Here is a 16,782-nt window from a genome sequence, read left to right as displayed (position 1 = left end):
TTATTACTGACAAGGAGCACATGGCTGAGCTCTTCAATCAACACTTCATTATCAACATTAAGGGACATATGCAGCTGTGAGGAGGAGGGTTCATCCTCCAGGTCTTTAACCATTTTCCAGAACTTCTTGGGGTTAGACCCACAGATAGAGAACTGCTCCTTAAAGTAACTAACTTTGGCCTTCCGGATAGCCTGAGTGCACTTATTTCTCATTTACCTGAACGAGAGCTAGTCAGCCTGAGTATGCGGGTGCCGACCCTTTCGCCAAATGGAATTCTTGAGGTGGAGTAACTCTGCCAGATCACGGTCGAACCAGGGGCTGAACCTGTTTTTACTTCTCATTTTCTTTATTGGGGTGAAGAAGGCACAACAGCGACAGGGCCCTCACAGTGTTCTACAGGAGCACCATTGAGAGCATACTGTCGGTCTGCATCTCAGCCTGTTACGGCAACTCCACCGCCGCAGACTGCAGGCTCTTCAGAGGGGGATATGTGCAGCCAAACGCACCATAGGGTGCATACTGCCTGCCCTACAGGACACCTACAACACCAGGTGTCACAAAAAGGCCAAGAAGATAATCTGGGACCCCGGCCACCCAAGTTCTCCCTGCTTCAATCACTCAGACGCAGGCAGTACATGAGTATCATGGCAAAAACTGAAAGACTGGCCAATAGTTCTAACCATAGACTTTCAGGCTAATGAATAGCTACCACTAGTCAGCTACCTGCTCCCACCCACACAATCTCAAAGGTCACGTATTTGACTTGCTGCCCCCCCCACACCTTTTTTTCTAAGAGTGTACCGTTTCCATAACAATGCTAGCACTGGTAAATGATTAAGATGCATGTGTGGTGTGAGAAAGGCCACGTAAGTAATGGCCGATTGAGTTACTTAATCTTGACACTTAGTTCACTTTGACTCAGATGGCTGTGTCTCTCCACATGACAACATGCTGCAGTTATCGAGCCCAGGCCAATTGAAATATTAGCACAAGGAAGGGTTCCAGGTAGAAAAGCATCCCTCTGACAACTAAAGAGACAATCTGGAGAACCACAACTCACAGTTCTTGTTGGCTTGTCTCTTTGCCATTTTCCACGAATTTGCCCAGAATCACTAGAATTATTCTCTTTCGCCCAAAGTCCAAACATTATGTAAAGGCAGTGTTGAAACCTTTGGATATTGTACCAAAGCTGAGTGCTTATTTAATCAGTAACAACAACATTATGACGTGTCAAATTAAACTGGAAACACAGTCCAGCATTCAGTTGATCTGGCATTCCAAATTATTGTTAGAGATCTGTGTTTTATGAATCTTAAATCCACTTGGTTGTCATAAATCATTACAACATGTAATATACAGTATGTGTAAGAGGGTGGACTTGTGTTACTGGTGCCCACATGGCTTGTAAGCCCCCAGGTATGGCGTATTATAATCAAGGACCTGGTCAGTGTTGACTTTACAAGCATGGATTTTTTTCTAGTCGCCTGAAGACTTCCCCTCATTATAAAAAAGTGAAGTAGATCACATTCAATTACAATTTTATTCCACGTTATATACACTACAGTTCAAAGGTTTGGGGTCATTTAGAAATATCCGTGTTGTTTAGAGGAAAACACATTTTTTGTCTTTTAAAATTACATAAAATTGACCAGAAATACAGTGTAGACATTGTTCATGTTGTAAATGACTATTGTAGCTGGAAACGGCAGATTTTTTAATGGAATATCTACATAGGCGTACAGAGTTACATTATCAGAAAACATCCCTCCTGTGTTCCAAAGGCACATTGTGTTAGCTAATCCAAGTTTATCATTTTAAAAGGCTAATTGATCATTAGAAAACCCTTTTGAAATGATGTTAGCACAGATGAAAAACTGTTGTTCTGATTAACTTCTTTATCCTACTTGAGACGCAGACGTCTCAAGTAGGCACCTGGAAATGCAAATGCGCTACGCTAAATGCTAAATGTACTCGTTAAAACTCAAACGTTCATTAAAATACACATGCAGGGTATTGAATTAAAGCTACACTCGTTGTGAATCTAGCCAACAAGTCAGATTTTTAAAATGCTTTTCGGCGAAAGCATGAGAAGCTATTATCTGATAGCATGCAACACCCCAAAATGCCTGAAGGCGACGTAAACAATAGAATTAGCGTAGCCGGCGCTACACAAAAACGCAGAAATAAAATATAAAACATTCATTACCTTTGATGATATTCTTTGTTGGCACTCCTATATGTCCCATAAACATCACAAATTGGTCTTTTTCCCGATTAAATCCGTATATAAGTTGCCTATATTCTTTGACAAAACACTTCAACCTACTTTTGTAACCCAACTTTAGGTATTTGTAAACGTTAATAAGCGATCAAATTGATCACTGGGCGATCTGTATTCAATAGCAGCTACTCAAGAAAACAATGTCCATTTTTCAATCTTCCAAAATAGGCTGGATGGAATGACGGCTCTATTGGTAATGTCTCAAAGGATTTTTGTCAATGAAAATGACGTTTTTGGCGACATCGTGTGGAAGCTGTAGGAATTGCATCCGTGTCCATATTAAATTTGGTTTCCTTTAAACAATACATGAAAGGGGCGCATGGATACTTTTTTCAGCTTTCAGTGACCAGTTTTTCTTGCGCTTTTCGATGAAACACACGCTCTGTTATAGTCACAGCCGTGATTTAACCAGTTTTAGAAACTTCAGAGTGTTTTCTATCCACACATACTAATCATATACATATACTATATTCCTGGCATGAGTAGCAGGACGCTGAAATGTTGCGCGATTTTTAACAGAATGTTCGAAAAAGGAGGGGGTAGGATGAAGAGTTATAGAAGCAATAAAACTGGCCTTCTTTAGACTAGTTGAGTATCTGGAGCATCAGCACTTGTGGGTTTGATTGCAGGCTCAAAATTGCCAAAAACAAAGTACTTTCTTCTGAAACTCATCAGTCTATTCTTGTACTGAGAAATTAAGGCTATTCCATGCGAGAAATTGCCAAGAAACTGAAGATCTTGTACAACGCTGTGTACTAATCCCTTCACAGAACAGCGCAAACTGTCTCTGACCAGAATAGAAAGAGGAGTGGAAAGCCCCGGTGCACAACTGAGCAAGAGGATAAGTATATTGGTCTTGGTGGTTCCCAACTTGTTCCATTTAAGAATGATGGAGGCCACTGTGTTCTTGGGGACCTTCAGTGCTGCAGACATTTTTTGGTACCCTCCCCAGATCTGTGCCTCAACACAATCCAGTCTCTGAGCTCTACCGACAATTCCTTCAACCTCGTGGCTTGGTTTTTTGGTCTGACATGCACTGTCAACTGTGGGACCTTCTGTAGACAGGTGTGAGCCTTTCCAAATCATGTCCAATCAATTGGATTTATGATTGGTGGACTCCAATCAAGTTGTAGAAACATCTCAAGGATGATCAATGGAAACAGGACGCACCTGAGCTCAATTTCAAATCTCATAGCAAAGGGTCTGAATGCTTATGTAAATAAGGTATTTCTTTAAAAAAAAAAAATAATACATTTGCAAACATTTCTTAAAACCTGTTTTCGCTTTTTCATTATGGCGTGTTGTGCGTAGATTGATGAAGACATTTTTTTATTCACTCCATTCTAGAATAAGACTGTAATGTAACAAAATGTAGAAAAAGGGAAGGGGTCTGAATACTTTCCCGAATTCACTGCATGTGTGTGTATGAAACTGACATCAGTGTCCTGCTAACAGCTTTGCTTCCTCCACTGTCCCTGTCCCCTCAAACCAATGGTTCTCTGATCTCAGACACGTGACCTTGACAACGTACCAACCAGATGTGCTATACAAAATTATTCTATTCTATTGGCGAAATTTCAAGCTAGCTGTGAAGTGAGTTTACAGCTCATTCTTACTTCTGTTACATATATGCATTATAACAGTGTTATAAAGGCAAAACGACAGACAAATGAAGTTTCACTGAAACTCCCTGGTGATCAGTCTCAGCAAACACTAGTGTCAGGGAACAAAGCCTATTAGCTGTTATTGTTTACGTAAGCCACTCTCTGCAGGAGGATTACGAGGGCAAGGTTAAGTGACTTAATGAAGCTTGTTAAAAGAGGATTGGCCCTCGCAGTTGGATATCTCCCACAACAATACCTCAGCTATCATGGTTGATAACTCATATCCAGCTGGCAAACTGGTTGAAATGGTATCAATACAACTAAAAACAGGTTGAAGTTATGTCATAATGACATAATTTCAACCAATTTTGCCCAGTTTGTCCCGCTGAGTAATAGCGGGACAATTATCTTGATAAAAAAACTATTCTATAAAAGTTTATGTCGCTATTGAAAGAATTGTAGTTGTGTAAGCCCTTTTAACTGTCTTTGACTGATGATGTGTTTCTCATTGTTGGAGTGTTTCTCATTGTTGGAGTGTTTCTCATTGTTGGAGTGTTCCTCATTGTTGGAATGTTTCTGATTGTTGAAGTGTTTCTCATTGTTGGAGTGTTTCTCATTGTTGGAGTGTTTCTCACTGTTGCTTGTTCTCAGGTTTGGGAACTGATGTCTCCTCTCCGCATGTTGAGTACAGCTGTTCATTCGGGGCCGTTAGTCATCAATCAACTTTAACCACCAGCTATGCCGGTCCCCAAGGGCCACTCAGCTGCCTTTGGCTCTGTGCCACAGTTGATCAGGGCCTCGCAAACCATAATCTGATAATTATAATAATGTGGCTGTTTCTCTGCTCTCCCTGCTAAAAAAACACAACCAGCCTCTACTCTCCAACCAGCCTCTTCAAAGTATAAACACTCGGAAGACATTCGGACCCAAATGGAAATAGAGGTGATGAGAGTTGATGAGCCCTCTTAAATCAATTGTGCAACATATATTATGCAGTGCATTCCAAAAGCATTGTGTTGAAAAAAAATGGCAGTAAGAAGTCACACTCACTCTGTTTGGGGCTCTCCTAAAGAGATTAACAACAGAGAGGTCTGAGAGAGAGAGAGGTCTGAGAGAGAGAGAGAGAGAGAGGTCTGAGAGAGAGAGAGGGAAGGACGGACAGACAGACAGGCTGGAACCATACAGACAACCATAAAGAAAACAGAAAGATGTGAAAAGCTCTTTCACAGAGATGGAGGGATGAAGCAATGGAGGGATGGGGAGGCAAAGGAGCAGGGGCTATAGAGGAGATGCAATATATATATATTTTTTTTTTGGGGGGGGGGGGGGGGGGGGGTATATCACAAAATGTTCCAACTTTTGTTTTTGATTTGACTGGACACAAGGTAAGGAGAGAACAAACGTTTTTCCATATGGTGTAATTGAGTGAAGAAACATGTTGTGTAATGTTGTTTCCTAGGAGATAACATCCTGCAATTGTTTATGTTATTCATTCTGCAACCACAGGGGCGAGGAAAGCATCTTTAAATTCTTATGCATCCGTTTCAATTTCAATTTGAGAGATTACACATTTTTGGAAGTAAACCTTAATATCACAGATTAAAATAAACACACTATGTAAACAATCAGAGCTCTTCCTCAACTTCACTTCAACTTCACTTGTATAATCTATGAATAATCTTCACATCCTACCCAAGAGAGAGGGGGGAAATAGTGAAGACATCAAAACTATGTAATAACACACACGGAATCATGTAGTAAGCAAAAAACTGTTAAGTTTATATATGTTATATTTGAGATTCTTCAAATTGCCACTCTTTGACTTGATAACAGCTTTGCACACTCTTGACATTCTCTCAACCAGCTACACTTGGAATGCTTTTCCAACAGTCTTGAAGGAGTTCCCACATATGCTGAGCACTTGTTGGCTGCTTTTCCTTCACTCTGCGCTCCGACTCATCCCAAACCATCTCAATATGTTTGAGGTTGGGGGATTGTGGAGGCCAGGTCATCTGATGCAGCACTCCCACACATAACACCTCCTCCTCCATGCTTTACTGTGGGAAATACACATGCGGAGATCATCCCACACCACGTATCACAAAGACACCACTGGTCTAATGTCCATTGCTCAAGTTTCTTGGCCCAAGCAAGTTTCTTCTTCTTATTGGTGTCCTTTAGTATTGGTTTCTTTGCAGCAATTTGACCATGAAGGCCTGATTCACACAGTCTCCTCTGGACAATTGATATCCCTCCACACTCAGACATGTACATTCGAATACATATAATGAACATATACAGTGCCATCAGAAAGTATTCATACCCTGTGACTTGTTCCACATCTCTCTGTGTTACAGCCTGAATTCAACATTTATTCAATAATAAGAAATCACCCATCTACACACAATACCCCATAACGACAAAGGGATACCATGTTTTTTGACATTTTAAAAAATGTATTGAAAATGAAGTACTCATGAAGTATTCACACCCAAACCAGATGGGTCAATACATGTTAGAATAACCTTTGGCAGCAATTACAGCTGTGAGTCTTTTTAGTTAAGAATCAAAGAGATTTGCACACATGGATTGTACAATATTTGCACAACATTATTTTTTAAATTCTTCAAGATCTGTCAAGTTGTTTTTTGATCATTGCTAGAGAGCCATAGATTTCCATCATATATCAGTTAAAACTCTAACTAGGCCACTCAGGAACATTCAATGTCGTATTGGTAAGCACCTTCAGGGTATATTTGGCATTGTGTTTTAGGTTATTGTCCTGCTGAAAGGTGAATTTGTCTCCCAGTGTCTGTTGGATAGCAGACTGAACCAGGTTTCCCTCTACAAACTTTGCCTGTGCTTAGCTATTTTCTGTTTTGTTTTATCCTAAAAAAAAACGTAGTCCTTGCCGATGACAAGCATACCCGTACGTGATGCAGCCATCACCATGCTTGAAAATATGAAGATAGGTACTCAGTGATGTGTTACGTTGGATTTGCCCCAAACATAACGCTTTATATTCAGGACATTTTTTGCAGTTTTATTTTTATTTGTTTTATTCTGTACAGGCTTACTTCTTTTCACTCTGTCATTTAGGTTAGTATTGTTGAGTAACTACAATGTTGTGTATCCATCCTTAGTTGTCTCCTATCACAGCCATTAAACTCTGTAACTGTTGGCTCTATCAAACAAGGACAACCATATATTCTCACAAACAAACATACAATAGGAGAACAAAGAGGCTTCATGAAATGCCACATAGCAGGACTACATTTATTTTCAGACCCCCCCAAATACATTGGAAGTCATCATTAGAAGGGAAGGAAGGGGGAACACCTAGTCAGTTGAATGCATTCAGCTGAAATTTGTCTTGTGCATTTAACCCAACCCCTCTGAATCAGAGGTGCAGGGGGCTGCCTTAATCGACATCCACGTCATCAATGCCTGGGGAGCAGTTGTTGTTGGGGGTTAACTGCCTTGCTCACGGCAGAACGGCAGATATTTATTTTGACAGCTTGGGGATTCGATCCAGAAACCTTTCAGTTACTGGCCCAATGCTCCTACCCGTCAGACTACCTGCCGCCATTAGGGTGTACCGTTCGTCACGTGAAGCCCAGTCCTGCCCTCTTCGTGGCCAATTATGTGTGAAACTCATCTCACTGACCTAAAAATCCCTTGGACATGATCAAAACAAACCCAGGGCTACCCCAAGGGGAAATTCCCTTTTAAAGTTACCTTTGGCCTCATGGTGAAATCTGTAGGCGGTTGCCTTCCTCTCCAGCAACTGATTTAGGAAGTACGCGTGTATCTTTGTAGTGACTGGGTGTTATTAATAACTTCACCATGCTCAAAAGGATATTCAATGTCTGCTCCTTTTTACCCATTTACCTATAGGTGCCCTTCTTTGTGAGGCATTGGAAAACCTCCCTGGTCTTTGTGGTTGAATCTGTGTTTGAAATTCACTGCTCGACTGAGGGACCTTACAGATAATTGTATGTGTGGGGTACAGAGATGAGGTAGTCATTCAAAAATCATGTTAAACACTATTATTGAACACAGAATTCTTGCAACTTATTATTTGACTTGTTAAGCAAATATTTACTCCTGAACTTATTTAAGCTTGCCATTACAAAGGGGTTGTTGACTCGACATTTCAGCTTTTCATTTTTTATTAATTTGTACAAATTTCAAGAAAACATCATTCCACTTTGACATTATGGGGTATTGTGCGCAGGCCAGTGACACAACATTTCAGGCTGTAATGCAACAAAATGTGGAAAAAGTCAAGGGGTTTCTGACAGCACTGTAAATTAGCACACATAGAAACACACAGAATCATGCACACACTCACACCCGCATGCACATACACACAGAGCCCAGACCACAGGGCGACCACTGGAACCCTCACCAGAGAGACCCTCTCATAGATAAAAGTGAATACCCATGAAACCTTGGTGTTAACTCTGTAACACGAAACCATGAGACTCTTTAGAGCCATACATGCCATCAAATACTTCCTTTAAACATGTCGTTCACAAGCAGGGAATATTTTAATCAGCTTTTAAGAGGTTTTGGATGCTTAATGGTTAGTCTAAATGTTTTCTCCAGATGCTGCATGCCTCTATCCAAGCTCTCTCTCTCCTCCCATGTTTGGTGATGAACTTGGCCCCTGATTTATTATGGCATCGTAATCATTCCCTTATTGGTGTCATATTTTCATCAAGGCATCATTAGTATAATTATTTATTTTTCTGCCAGCGAATCAAATGTGAAACAGATGACTTTACTGCCTCTATAAAGTTCAAGGCATCTCCTGTTATGTTGTGCCAATGTGAGAAATTATATCTGAACGATTGTTGCCCTTTCAACATATTAACTTTGCTCTCATCTGTTATAACCTTCCTCTTAACAATATGAAGGCAATTCATATTGATCTCCCAGACTACGTACCAAATGGCACCCTATTCTCTACAAAGTGCAATAAATTTGATCAGGGCCCATAGACTATACTGTGTATATAGAAAATAGGATGCCATTTGGGACACAATTCCAGACATTCAAAGCTGTCATGAAAACCCTCCGGAATCAATACAGACAGAAGATATTCCCTGAGAATAAAATATGAAAGCCTCTACTTCCTGACTAGCATAAAAGACAATGCTTTGGGTGTTCATTTACAGTTAAAGTCGGAAGTTACATACACCTTCGCCAAGTTCTCACTGATCATCCCTAAAGCCAACACCTCATTTGGCCACCTTTCGTTCCAGTTCTCTACTGCCTGTGAATGGAACGAATTGCAAAAATCGCTGAAGTTGGAGACTTTTATCTCCCTCACCAACTTCAAACATCTGCTATCTGAGCAGCTAACCGATCGCTGCAGCTGTACATAGTCTATAGGTAAATAGCCCACCCAATTTTACCTACCTCATCCCCATACTGTTTTTATTTATTTACTTTTCGGCTCTTTTGCACACCAATATCTCTACCTGTACATGACCATCTGATCATTTATCACTCCAGTGTTAATCTGCAAAATTGTAATTATTTGCCTACCTCCTCATGCCTTTTGCAAACAATGTATATAGACTCTCTTTTTTTCTACTGTGTTATTGACTTGTTCATTGTTTACTCCATGTGTAACTCTGTGTTGTCTGTTCACACTGCTATGCTTTATCTTGGCCAAGTCGCAGTTGCAAATGAGAACTTGTTCTCAACTAGCCTACCTGGTTAAATAAAGGTGAAATAAAAAATAAAAAAATAAAAAAAGTACATTTAAACTCAGTTTTTCACAATTCCTGACATTTGATCCTAGTAAAGATTCCCTGTCTTACATACGTCAGTTAGGATCACCATTTTATTTTAAGAATGTGAAATGTCAGAATAATAGTAGAGAGAATGATTTATTTCAGCTTTAATTTCTTTCAATACATTCCCAGTGGGTCAGAAGTTTACATACACTCAATTAGTATTTGGTAGCATTGCCTATAAATTCTTTAACTTGGGTCAAACATTTCGGGTGGCCTTCCACAAGCTTCCCACAATAAGTTAGGTGAATTTTGGCCCATTCCTCCTGACAGAGCTGGTGTAACTGAGTAAGGTTTGTAGGCCTCCTTGCTCGCACACGCTTTTTCAGTTCTGCCCACATATTTTCTATAGGATTGAGGTCAGGGCTTTGTGATGGCCACTCCAATACTTTGACTTTGTTGTAAGCCATTTGGCCACAATTTTGGAAGTATGCTTGGGGTCATTGTCCATTTTAAAGACCGATTTGCAACCAAGCTTCCTGACTGATGTCTTGAGATGTTGCTTCAATATATCCACATCATTTTCCTGCCTCATGAAGCCATTTATTTTATGAAGTGCACCAGTCCCTTCTACAGCAAAGCACCCCCACAATATTATGCTGCCACCCCTATGCTTCACAGTTGGGATGGTGTTCTTCACCTTGCAAGCATCCCCCTTTTTCCTCCAAACATAACGATGGTCATTATGACCAAACAGTTATATTTTTGTTTCATCAGACCAGAGGACTTTCTCCAAAAAGTACGATCTTTGTCCCCATGTGTCATGACTTCCACCGAAGTCTCTCCTTGTTCGGGCGGCGTTCGGCAGTCGACGTCACCGGCTTTCTAGCCATCACTGCTCCATTTTTCCATTGTTCCATTTTTTTTGTCTTGTTCCCTGCACACCTGGTTTACATTCCCTAATCACACTGCATGTATTTATGCCTCTGTTCCCCCTGCACGTCTTTGTGTGGAATTGTTTTCGTTACGTGTTTCGTGTAACGCGCCAGGCTGTTTTTTTCCCCTGTATTCCGTGGTATTTCACGAAGGATGTTTAACCTCTTTGGGATTGTTCGGGACGTGAGCGTGAAATTGCAGGGCGCCAAATTCAAACAACTGAAATCTCTAAATTAAAATTCCTCAAACATACAAGTATTATGCAACATTTTAAAGATAAACTTCTTGTTAATCCAGCCACAGTGTCCGATTTCAAAAAGGCTTTACGGCGAAAGCACACCATGTTAGGTCAGCGCCTAGCCACAATAATCCATACAGCCATTTTCCAACCAAGGAGAGGTGTCACAAGTCAGAAATAGCGTTAAAATTAATAATTTACCTTTGATGATCTTCATTTGATGGCACTCCCAGGTCTCCATGTTAGACAATAAATGTTCGTTTTGTTCGATAAATTTAATCTTTATGTCCAAATACCTCCTTTTTGTTCTAGCGTTTAGTCCAGTAATCCAAATGCACAAAGCGCGCTCACAAAGTCCAGATGAAAATTCAAAAAAGTTCCATTAAAGTTCGTAGAAACATGTCAAACAATGTTTCTAATCGATCCTTAGGGTGTTTTTATCATAAATATTCAATAATGTTTCAACCGGACAATACTGTTTTCATTAGAAAGTAAAGGGAACGGAGCTCGCGCTCAAGGCCACGTGCGAGACTAAACTAAAGGCTTTCAGCCTGACCACTTGTTGAAACAGCTCTTATTCGCTCCCCTTTCACAATAGAAGCCTGAAACAACTTTCTAAAGACTGTTGACATCTAGTGGAACCCTTAGGAAGTCCAGTCTGACCCCTTAGACACAGTATATTGGATAGGCAATCACTTAAAAAAACTACAAACCTCAGATTTCCCACTTCCTGGTTGGATTTTTCTCAGGTTTTTGCCTGCCATATGAGTTCTGTTATACTCACATACATTATTTTAACAGTTTTGGAAACTTTAGAGTGGTTTCTATCCAGATCCAAATCTTATATGCACATTCTAGCTTCTGGGCCTGAGTAACAGGCAATTTACTCTGGGCACGCTTTTCATCCAAACTTCCCAATGCTGCCCCCTATCCTAATGAAGTTAATTGTTAAACATTTGCTTATTTTTGTGACTGTTTCGCGCCTTGCACTTTTTACCTTTGGCTGGAGGTTTTGACGCAGTGGCGTCTGTCTGTTTTATTGCCTCTGCCTTAATAAAGTGTGCGCCTGTTCACAAGTCTCTGCTCTCTTGCACCTGACTTCTCCACCAGTAGCGCACAACCTTGACACCATGTGCAGTTGCAAACCGTAGTCTGGCTTTTTTTATGCCAGTTTTGGAGCAGTGGCTTCTTCCTTGCTGAGCGACCTTTCAGGTTATGTCGATATAGGACTCGTTTTTACTGAGGATACAGATACTTTTGTACCTATTTCCTCCAGCATCTTCACAAGGTCCTTTGCTGTTGTTCTGGGATTGATTTGCACTTTTTGCAGCAAAGTACGTTCATCTCTAGGAGACAGAACGAGTTTCCTTCCTGAGCGGTATGACGGCTGCTTGGTCCCATGGTGTTTATACTTGCGTACTATTGTTTGTACAGATTGACGTGATACCTTCAGGCTTTTGGAAATTTCTCCAAAGGATGAACCAGACTTGTGGAGGTCAACAGTTTTTTTTCTGAGGTCTTGGCTGATTTCTTTTGATGTTCCCTTGATGATAAGCAAAGAGGCACTGAGTTTGAAGGTAGGCCTTGAAATACATTCACAGTTACACCTCCAAATTCTCATAAAATAGATTAAGGGTTTTCAATTAATGAAAGCACATTGGCATAATTCAATTACATTAACAGACTTCTACTGTGTTGTGGGACTGAATGAGAGCAGAATCTATCAGTTGACTGGCAGTCAGACATTTTCTGATCACGCTCATTCCTCATGGTATCCACTTGCATTCCATTGCTCATCAAGACACAAAGGAATACTCCGGTGGGAACTTTATTGAAGCTATATGTTAAAAACATCCTAATGATTGATTCTGTACTTAGTTTGAAATTTTTCCTCGACCTGTAATATAACTTTTTGAAGTTTTTGTCTGACGTAACGCTCGCTGACCAGAATGAGTGTTTGGATATGTATACCAAACGAGCTAACAAACGGAGGTATTTGGACATAAATAACGGACATTATTGAACAAATCAAACATTTATTGTGGACTTGGGATTCCTGGAGTGCTTTCTGTTGAAGATCATCAAAGGTAAGGGAATATTCATCATGTAATTTCTTGTTTATGTTGATGCCAATCTGGCGGCTATTGTGACTATTTCTTCTGAGCGCCGTCTCAGACTATTGCATGGTTTGCTTATTCCGGAAAGATTTTTTGAAATCAGACACAGCGGTTGCATTAAGGAGAGGTATATCTATAATTCCATGTGTATAACTTGTATTATAATCTACATTTATGATGAGTATTTCTGTTGAATGATGTGGATTTGCAAAATCACTGGATGTTTTTGGAACTAGTGAATGTAACGCGCCAATGTAAACTCATATTTTGATAAATATGAACTTTATCAAACAAAACATACATGTATTGTGTAACATGAAGTCCTATGCGTGTCATCTGATGAAGATCATCAAAGGTTAGTGATTCATTTTTATCTCCATTTGTGATTTTTGTGACTCCTCTTTGGCTTGGAAAATGACAGTTTTTTTTTGTGGTTTGGTGGTCACCTAACATAATCGTTTGTGGTGCTTTCGCCGTAAAGCCTATTTGAAATCGGACACTGTGGTGGGATTCACAACAAGACTACCTTTAAAATGGTATAAGATACATGTATGTTTGAGGACTTTTAATTATGAGATTTTTGATGTTTTGAATTTGGCACCCTGCACTTTCACTGGCTGTTGTCATATCATCCCGTTAACGGGATTGCAGCCATACGAATTTTTAACAACCGTTCCACGTGTGCATGTTCATTACTTGTTTATGGTTCATTGAACAAGCATGGGAAACAGTGTTTTAAACCCTTTACAATGAAGATCTGTGAGGTAATTTGGACTTTTTATGAATTATCTTTGAAAGACAGGGTCCTGAAAAAGGGACGTTTCTTTTTTTGCTGAATTTATATGTGGGTATGTACATATGTATAAATATATATACACTCCTCAAAAAAATAAAGTAAACACTTAAACAACACAATGTAACTCCAAGTCAATCATACTTCTGTGAAATCAAACTCTGATTGACAATAAATTTCACATGCTGTTGTGCAAATGGAATAGACAACAGGTGGAAATTATAGGCAATTAGCAAGACACCACCAATAAAGGAGTGGTTCTGCAGGTGGTGACCACAGACCACTTCTCAGTTCCTATGCTTCCTGGCTGATGTTTTGGTCACTTTTGAATGCTGGCGGTGCTTTCACTCTAGTGGTAGCATGAGACGAAGTCTACAACCCACACAAGTGGCTCAGGTAGTGCAGCTCATCCAGGATGGCACATCAAAGCGAGTTGTGGCAAGAAGGTTTGCTGTGTCTGTCAGCGTAGTGTCCAGAGCATGGAGGCGCTACCATGAGACAGGCCAGAACATCAGGAGATGTGGAGGAGGCCGTAGGAGGGCAACAACCCAGCAGCAGGACCGCTACCTCTGCCTTTGTGCAAGGAGGAGCAGGAGGAGCACTGCCAGAGCCCTGCAAAATGACCTCCAGCAGGCCACAAATGTGCATGTGACTGCTCAAACGGTCAGAAACAGACTCCATGACGGTGGTATGAGGGCCCAACGTCCACAGGTGGGGGTTGGGCTTACAGCCCAACACCGTGCAGGACGTTTGGCATTTGCCAGAGAACACCAAGCTTGGCAGATTCGCCACTGGCGCCCTGTGCTCTTCACAGATGAAAGCAGGTTCACACTGAGCACATGTGACAGACGTGACAGTCTAGAGACGCCGTGGAGAATGTTCTGCTGCCTGCAACATCCTCCAGCATGACCGGTTTGGCGGTGGGTCAGTCATGGTGTGGGGTGGCATTTCTTTGGGGGGCTGAACAGCCCTCCAAGTGCTTGCCAGAGGTAGCCTGACTGCCATTAGGTACCGAGATGAGATCCTCAGACCCCTTGTGAGACCATATGCTGGTGCGGTTGGCCCTGGGTTCCTCCTAATGCAAGACAATGCTAGACCTCATGTGGCTGGAGTGTGTCAGCAGTTCCTGTAAGAGGAAGGCATTGATGCTATGGACTGGCCCGCCCGTTCCCCAGACCTGAATCCAATTGAGCACATCTGGGACATCATGTCTCGCTCCATCCACCATTGCACCACAGACTGTCCAGGAGTTGGTGGATGCTTTAGTCCAGGTCTGGGAGGAGATCCCTCAGGAGACCATCCGCCACCTCATCAGGAGCATGCCCAGGCATTGTAGGGAGGTCATACAGGCACGTGGAGGCCACACACACTACTGAGCCTCATTTTGACTTGTTTTAAGGACATTACATCAAAGTTGGATCAGCCTGTAGTGTGGTTTTCCACTTTGATTTTGAGTGTGACTCCAAATCCAGACCTCCATGGGTTGATAAATTTGATTTCCATTGATCATTTTTGTGTGATTTTGTAGTCAGCACATTCAACTATGTAAAGAAAAAAGTATTTAATAAGAATATTTCATTCATTCAGATCTAGGATGTGTTATTTTAGTGTTCCCTTTATTTTTTTGAGCAGTGTATTTACCATAAAAATATAAGAGGGATTGGAAATTATTCCGTATGTGTTATTTCATAGTTTTGATATATTCACTATTATTCTACAATGTAGAAAATAGTAAAAATAAAGATAAACTTATAGTTCATATAGTGCATAGTTCAGCAATTTTTTGTAATTTAGTCATATTTTAGTCCCTGTCACCCTATGCTTTAAGCCTGCATGGGATCTGTCCGACTCTTCTTTGGATGCTGCTTTCGATTAGTGCATGTCAAAGCTCTTTATTAGGCATCCAAAAGCGTGTTTTACTTTAAAAAAAATATGTAATCTGCTTTTCAATCTCTGGGAGAAACCCCAAGCTAAGAGCACCCTCATGTACAATAAACACAGCCACAACTTCTATACAACCTCCCTGCAATGTCACTGCAACATTATACAGTATTTAACTCTAAGCTAGATGTTCCCCCACCTGTGGGAAGCACAGCTTGAAAGTCCTCTGTCCCCTCCCATTTCTCAATCAGATAGATTTTCCATAAGCATGAGCAAGAGTTTAAAAAAGAAACACGGAGGCTGCAGACTTGTGAGAAGGCCTTAGGCTTATTTGTTTTAAAATGTGTCAAATCCTTCTCCAGACCCACTGACTCACTGAGTAGGAGTGAGGACAAGCCTCATTGTTTTTGTTTGATCTGGCAAGCAACAGCATAAGGGGTTCATGAGAAACTATGGCCGAGTTGACACTGTAAACAACTTTATCAATTGTATAGGCACTCAGCAAATGCATACATGCATTTGTGCTAAAAGTATCCTTTTCATCCCATGAAAACACAATTGCATGTATGTCATCTTGATGAGCAATTGCCTTGGGATGTAAACGCGGACACTGAATGAGCACAGCCCAAGCAAAGAGGCAGGAAGTACAGTAGTGGTAGTACTGACAGCAAATGTTTGACCTTACCTGATAGAAAACACACTCCTATCCCAGGGTGACTCAAAGCAAGCGATCATACATTCAGCTGTACTGATATCTTGTTCTTTATGTAGGCAGTGATCTGGATATGACCTGCCTATGCATTTGGCTATTGTGACATAATAGCGCCCTCTGTTGATAAATGTGTAACTTGCAAAATAAATTAGACATCTCTCCATTGCAGTACCCCAGAGATCCCGCCAAACTTTACGTTGACTGATAGTACATCAGCTTTGATCTTTCAGAGGGGTCTGATTGTGTTATCATTTAATTCCTACTGTGACATGCACGTTAAACTTTCTCATCTGCAGGGTTTGGTAATATTCAAATGTATTTATAACACTGTATTTTGTATGTATGTGTATTTCTGTAACATTTTATGTACATGCTGCTATTTCCCTGTTTTGCCTTCTTGCCAGGTCACTCTCGCAAAAGAGGTTTCAAACAATGGGTCTTACTTGGTTAAATAATGGTTAAATAAATAACAA

The 16,782-nt window shown here is 40.8% G+C and overlaps 1 protein-coding gene across 1 annotated transcript in view; it reads right to left on the bottom strand.

Annotated features, from left to right (window-relative positions):
* The window catches only part of LOC110528942 (RIPOR family member 3), a 60,429-nt gene extending 44,067 nt beyond the window's left edge, over positions 1 to 16,362 (bottom strand). Inside the window, exon 1 of the mRNA XM_036983154.1 lies at positions 16,283 to 16,362. The gene's annotated coding sequence lies outside the window, so the exon portion shown is untranslated. The remainder of the gene's footprint in view (positions 1 to 16,282) is intronic.
* Positions 16,363 to 16,782: the final 420 nt, after the last annotated feature.

This window comes from Oncorhynchus mykiss, chromosome 7 (genome assembly GCF_013265735.2).
Source record: "Oncorhynchus mykiss isolate Arlee chromosome 7, USDA_OmykA_1.1, whole genome shotgun sequence".
Lineage (NCBI taxonomy): Eukaryota > Metazoa > Chordata > Actinopteri > Salmoniformes > Salmonidae > Oncorhynchus > Oncorhynchus mykiss.
The sequence above is the reverse complement of the archived record's forward strand: the minus strand, read 5'-3'. Positions and strand labels throughout refer to the sequence as shown.